The 7,375-nt window shown below is 42.0% G+C and overlaps 1 protein-coding gene across 1 annotated transcript in view; it reads right to left on the minus strand.

The window, feature by feature from the left end:
• Positions 1-6,931, minus strand: part of LOC131891109 (uncharacterized) — an 11,088-nt gene extending 4,157 nt beyond the window's left edge. The window contains exon 1 of the mRNA XM_059240616.1: positions 6,699-6,931. The gene's annotated coding sequence lies outside the window, so the exon portion shown is untranslated. The remainder of the gene's footprint in view (positions 1-6,698) is intronic.
• Positions 6,932-7,375: the final 444 nt, after the last annotated feature.

Consider the following 7,375-nt stretch of genomic DNA (forward strand, 5'->3'; position numbering starts at 1 on the left):
CTTAACCTTTTCGTACCTACAGTCGGGAAGCAGGTTGCGTGACTCCAAATTTTGAAGTTCCGTAGATTATAGTATTCAGGTTGCAGAACTATATTTTGAACTTAGAGGGAAAATATTGTTCAAAGCAAATACGTTTCTTATTTCTTTATTCTTCACTTCGAGCCTCTGATCATCAACCAATTGGAAAAAGAGTTTTATTTGATGGAAGCGGCCTAGGCGTGGCAAATCAGTCAAGAATTTGACCTAAACTTTTGTATTCGCCCAAGCCAAAAGAAATAAAAGATGACATTTCATTGTGCTCAAAACCACAGAGGAAAAAGGCAAGACCAAGTCAAAACTCCCCAAAGCCCATGCTGTCAAGCCAAGTGCATATGTTTGGCTGTGTTATTATTTTTTGCCTTTTACCAATTGATTTAATCAACTGAAATATGTAGGTTCACATTCAGCCCAAGGTGCTTCTGTTGTCTTTGTGACCGATCGTCAAACAGCCGGCCAAGAGGGATGCTCTAATTATCAGGTGGACCATGGTTGTGGCTCGCGGTAGCCTCGACCACTCTCACCCCTTGGAACGACGAAACCTTCATCTCTCAAAAAAGATTCAGAAGAAAGAGATTCACAACGCCGTTGAAGGATAACACGGAACAGGAGTGTCGAAATTACAGTACGACCATGATGCTAATCATACCAATGATATTGGAAACTACTTGGCCAAATCCACCAAAGACGGTGGTTTCACAATCCAAACCACCCCAACAATTGACGAGTGTCCCCAAATCTACCAACTAATTCCCAACCAATTTTCATGCAGATTGTCTCGGTGTAAGGTATTAATGTTCCGCAACCTGAATTCTTTACTCTACGGAACTTCAAGATTTGGAGTCACTCAACCTGCTTCCCGACTGTAGGCACAAAAAGGTTAAGATGTCAAGTCAGGTGTTACCTATGGCTTCATCTTAGGGCCCCTCCTTTTTATAATATTCGTTTCCCCGCATCAAAAGCTTAGTTTTACTTCCAGTCTCTCTTCTTATGCTGACGATGCAAAGTTAGTTTCTGGTAGGAATGGCCAAGATTCCAATAGCCTTGCAAAGGACTTAGATCGAATCTACTCTTGGGTAACTGAGAGTAATATGGCCCTGAACGGAATGAAATTTCGCTCAATGACCTTTGGGTCAACTCCTTTAAATACTCCACTCGTAGATAATGGAGGTAAAGATATTGAGCAGGTCTCATCTATGAAAGATCTAGGTGTAGTCCTCCAAAATAATGGAAAGTTCGATGAGCATATCCAGTTGAAAGTTGGTAAGGCTTTTCAAATGTGTGGTTGGATATATCGCACGTTTAAGTCCAAAGACAGCAGCACGATGCTAACTTTGTACAAGTCGATTGTTCAGCCACATCTTGAATATTCTTCACCCATGTGGGCGCCATTGAGTTCAGCAGGTTTGCTAAAGGTCGAACAAGTCCGAAGATGTTTTACTAGGAACAACACAGTAATGAGAGAGCTCTCGTGTTGGGAGAGACTAGAAAAGTTGGGACTGTACCGTGTTCAGAGATGGTATGAAAGTTATCTGACACTATACGTCTTCAAAAGTATCCATGAGCTTTGTGCTAACCCAGGAATTAGGTTCAATTCTAGTGACCGTCGAGGCTTAATGCGCATTTTGAGAGCACCTTCAAGCCCTCGAGAATCCAGGCTAGTTCGAACAATACGTAAGTCCACTTCTCTTCTTTCTCGGGCTCCTTCATTGTTTAAGTTGCTTCCCTCTAACATTCGTAGGGAATACGTAAGCCTTGTTGATCCAGTTGCATCTTTCAAGTCAGACTTGAAGATCGTACATGTTCCTCTTGCTCTAAACAAGGACATTATAGATAGATCTCAATGGCACGGGAACAAGACTCATCAGGCCAGGTTGGTGGCCATTATTGGTGTTAAAAGCGGTAAAAGCTCTTCATTATCTACCACCTCGAATAGTCTTGTCGTGAACCTGTCGACTGAAGACATTTATCTCTAAAATTCGTACTATGCCGGACTCTGGAGCCGGCGTCTCGGTGTTAGGGATGGCAACATGAATGTCCTCGATAATGGTCAAGGATCTTTCCTTGGATTAGCCGCATACCAATAATGTCATTTTGGTTGATTGAAGTGTCCTTAACCAACTGAGGACCTTCCGTGCCAAAATTGCCGTGGGGCCCCTTATTGGAAACAACGTTGTGATTGTTTTAAGCTCTAGTGTTGACGAAAATCACGTCGATTTGTCAACATGCAAGACCCTCAAAATCATTCGCGATTGCTCTCTGCACCCAATGCCATCTCTTGACAGGGCAATTTGCTCTAATAAGAGACTGAGCACCACTATAAGAATCGAATCAACTTGATCTAAACATTACATCTATGACCTCAGACGTAGAAATCCACCGTGGTTCTAATGTCTGGCCAGATAGGGACGCTTGGATCCAAATATTGCCAGAACAAGCAGATGAACAAAACGTTTTCAAAATGGTAGAAGAAAAACATCATTTCAAATACCGTTATGTTTTTGTTGATTCGGAAGAACTTCGGCCCATGAAAGGGCCAGTGGTTGGAGATCCCATGCAATTAGCCTTGAAGGAAAACTATACTCCTTTTGCAATACATGTAGCAAGACCCGTCCCCTATGCTCAACGCGATCTCGTCAAGGATGAATTGGCCTGCATGAAACAACGAGGCATAATTGAACCAGTACCAAATGTCCCGAGTAAGTGGTGCCACCCTGTGGTTATTTAACCAAACGGTAAAATACGTTTTTGCGTTGATTTAACCAAACTCAACTCTCAAGCTAAGTGTAACACTCACCATACTAAGACACTTTCAGAAGCAATCTCTGGCTTTAAAAAAGCTGAATGCTATTTTGCCAAAATGAACCTTGTGAAAGGACATTGGCAGATGCCTCTTCTCAAGACCTTACCACTTTCATAACTCCGTTTGGGAGGCTTAAATTCCTCCGGTCTCCGATGGGATTTGTGTCTACCAGAGACTCATTCCTACCGTGGTAACTAATTGAGGCCATCGAGGGTTGCCAATCCTAAAGGTCGTTGATGATATGGGAATTGGTCAACCAGTATGCAGGAAACTAGTTCAAGTCGCATGGGATACACTTGAACGATGCTCCAAGCATGGTTTAACAATCAACAAGGAAAAATCCAAGCTATGTACGCGTACACGGATGATGGATTTTGTGGGACCACAATCGCTGAGTCAGGGTTGCCATTGACTTAGACTTTTTTGAGTCAAAATATCGACTATTGCATTGAAAAAAGTTGTATAGAATTCAATAGCCATTTTGATGACGATGACGAGAACTGCACTTGTTGTGGCCAGGCTTTATATACTGCCAGTGGTCCATAGATACTGTTATCAATTCAATCAAACTGTCAAACTGTATGGATTTCAATATTCGAGGACAATTTTCAATTTCAGCCAATGCTAAACCATTTTACTTTTTGGCAAATGACACATGAAAAGCTTGTCCAAAGCCTTTGATCTTTCTTGTCTTTGACATCTTTTAAAATCAAGATTGGGCACCCTAACCACCGGCGGTAATTTTTGACCACCTTCCAGCAATTATTGTCAATTTTTGTCCCCCTCTGCCATTTTCTGCCACTTGTGGCAGAAATTTGATCAATCTCGATGTTTCCTTTCGCTGCCTGCCACTCCTCGTCGTGACCATCTCCAGACGAAGAGTCAATTCAATTATTTACCAGACCATTCCAAGGCTTTTTCCAACACAAAGCATGTATTGACCCAGCCTCCGGTTTAAGCAATGTTCGATAAGGATGCTGAGACTACTGATGGTATCAAACAAATAATCGCCGGAGGTTGCAACTAGGGCTACTAATTTACAATTTCAGTGGTATATGGCATTACTGGGTGAATATCGCAAACCTGTTAGTGATTTTTCTTCCATCAAACCAGGGTTATCTGTTTGGTCAAGCCTAACTTTAGGGTACGTTGGAAACGGCGGTGCTTTGAGTTTTCAGGCCTTCTGGCGATCCTGATCTTGAAAGTTGATTTCATCCCATCACTAGTTCTGAGCCTTCAGGACAGCTCTCAAACGTGTCGGCTAATCCAATGCGGAAGTCGATTGCTAAATTATGCAGAAACACATTGTGCCACCCTCGAACTAAAAGCACTCGCAATGCATTGGGTCATCAAGAAGTATGAACTTTAAGTGGCCGGCCTTCCACATTTTCTCGTCATTGCCAATGATAAACCACTCGTTCCTTTTTGCAACCAGTTTGCATGGGGAGGCACCAAGGACTCTCGCATACAGAGTTGTCGGACCAAGCTGGGGATACACTTGAACGATACTCCAAGCATTGTTTAACAATCAACAGGGAAGAATCCAAACTATGTACTACGTTACGTAATCATACGTTCTCAGTCGAATGACGCAAAGGAAATGACCATGCGACACCAGATGCGTTGTGAAAGCCCCGGCGGATCCAGGTCTTCATTCTTTACTTGGTGGCCCTCATTTTTTCACATTCAGACATGCATTGTCTCCTCGATCTCGTCTTCATTTCTTATGTCATCGTCGGATTGTACAAGTTATCAAAAGGGTCGAACTTAACGAATATTAAACTAAATTTGTAACGAGTTGCAAATATTTCTTTATCTTGTTGGTTTCGCGAAGATTTAGCGACGGTATCGCATTCGCCCAACTTAGAAATTCACATCATGGTAAAACAAAAGACCTTCACCGGGCTTAAAAAGTCATGGTTGAGAAAATAATAATTTTTCTAAACGATTTTTTTCCCGAAAGCGGTAGATGAGTGGCATCCTTGGTAACACACCCTTCCCCAAGTTCTATTCCACTTGCTACGAAAAACTTGAGGATATTATGATCGAGGGTAACCTGTCCCAGCATGTGGGCACCGCAACAGGAGCCGACAGTGTACTAGTTCTAACAGCCAGTGATCCGGATATGACTTTCACTATCCAAGTAACGCCAAGTGCCCTTTCTGAACATAACATTCTGGAAATATACATCACAATTCAGGCGAAAAAAATCTCAAAGTCCCGAAAAAGTCTCAGAAACTGGACTTGCCAGTATTGCTTATGAAATAAGTAAGATTAAAGACATCAACATTCCTTTGAAAAAATTCAGTGGACAAGGATCTGTTGTGGAAAGAGATGAGAGTTGTTCAAGATGTTAAACTCAGCCCCAAAGTGTTTTACTCGCACGCCCCCTAGCCCCTCAGACTACCGAATGATGAAAAGGTATCTAATCCAATCGGTTTAGCCAATATCCTTCGTGATCAATGTGGCTCTGTATTTTCAATCCCAGTTGATCATGTGACAGAATAAATATTTCATAAATCATGACGCACCATGACTTAGGGCGCCTTTACACTTGGATGGAAAATCAAGAGTGAATCCGGTATGAGGATTGAAGTAGGACTAGTGCTGGGGCGAGTTCAGCAGAAGACTTGAGTCCAGCAGAGCACTTCAGTCATTCACTTTACTCAAGTCAAACAAAAAACTTTATTCCTCAAAACGGATTCAATCATGATTTTCCATCCTAGTGCATGGAGTACAGCAGTAGTGGATTAGAAAGCTCTCTAAAAACTCGCTAGAAGACGTTTCAGATTTACGTTACCTCCTAATCAAGTACTTGAACATGAAAATGGAATTCATTGAGCACATTAAGCACTCTCTCAGCGGGAATGCATCTGATCAGGAGGTAACGAACGCATACCTCTACAAAACTTTGCTAGAAGACGTTTGATCTTCGACCGAGCTTTCACTTCACGACTGACGTACTCCATGCCTAGTGTAAAGCCGCCCTTTATCGGTTGCAAACCCGAGAATCATCAAAAAAAAAGAAAGGAAAATGAATGAGCCTATAACCTCATGAGGAACGCTTTTCAAATCGGGGGGGGGGGCGAAAGCGAACACATTTGATTTTGTTGAGATAGACTGTGCAGTCCATTATAAAAAACATTAATTGCTGTAAAGCACTAACCTCAACATTTTTCTGTTCCTTGTTTAGTTTGGTTATTTAAAAAAAAACTTCCCCAACATACCATAACGACTTTGTTTTGACAGATTCCCAGACGTCTATGCAAATCTTAAATCATTCACTGTCCTAGTAGAGATGTGGACTGCGAACAAAAAACAAAAAATCTTAGCTCCTAAACCGTTCATGTTTTTCCAAATAAGCATATTATGCGATCTCATGATCTTCTGGAATAGATTAACTTGGCCAAATATGAGCCCAAACCTTTGCTTAGGGAAGTAAAGAGATATGGCCCAAGTTATGTAGTAAGCCCTACAAAAAATGGAATTTTCAGCTTGCTCTTGGTTAGCAATATATGCTTTTGACAACATAACTTCGAAATGAATATCTTTACAACAAAATTTAGACGATTGACCTGCCTTTTATGAAAGACAACTACATTCCTTATTTCATTACTTTAATTTGAAAAGCGGCCCAGACTTGCCTTGACCAAGAGTAAGCCGATTTGACAGGAAGCTCGTTCGCAGTCCATATGTCTAAAAGTGCTAGCCTAAATATAAAAAAATCTGACCAATATGTCCTTAACAAAGCGGATATTTTCCAAAATCCTATAAAACGATGTGGTTATCTTTAGTATCCGTGGGGCTCAACTCTTTCTGTCACTCGTTTTCATTATACACAGCTAGGTTGTTTACATACCTGCTTCGGTGACGCAGAGCTCACTGGGGTCTTGGTCCGAGACCAATCCAGCAACTTCGCCCTTGGCACTCTCCTCTCGATCGATCAAGCAATTTCCTGTGCAACGGCATTCCTCATGAGTCGGATCATATGTAAAATAGTTGATCTTGGTGTCCCGTTCCCGGGTGTCGGTGCAATTTGCCCGGCAAATCTCTCCGATTGGACGTGCTTGTAAATCTGGGTGGTCCTGTATTTCATCTTATGCGTCATAACGCAACGCACGTCGTCCACACACAGCCTAAAATGATTTTCTCGCTCATTTGTGACTCAAGTTATTACTGCAAAAGATTTATTCTGCTAGTATTTACAGTTTGACTTCTTACCATTAATGACAAGGCACATAGTCAGCAGCAAAATGCTAGAAAATGTCCAAAGAATTCCGCTCATGTTGAATGGTCTGTTTTACCCTCAACGGTCTCATTTATTGTTTTAAGTGAGGATGAACAAGTGTCAATGGAGGTTCTGAAGAACATCGAGAAATATGGAGGAGGTAGATATGGAGATGGTTCTAGCGCAGTTGGTTAACGTGCGACCGAGTTAAACTCGGGTTCATGGGTTCGATCCCAGGTCTCCCCCCCCCCTTTCTAGTGGATCATCGCCTCGAATGCGGCCCCAGAACCCAGAATGGACGAAATAGA

This window comes from Tigriopus californicus, chromosome 11 (genome assembly GCF_007210705.1).
Source record: "Tigriopus californicus strain San Diego chromosome 11, Tcal_SD_v2.1, whole genome shotgun sequence".
Classification (NCBI taxonomy): domain Eukaryota; kingdom Metazoa; phylum Arthropoda; class Copepoda; order Harpacticoida; family Harpacticidae; genus Tigriopus; species Tigriopus californicus.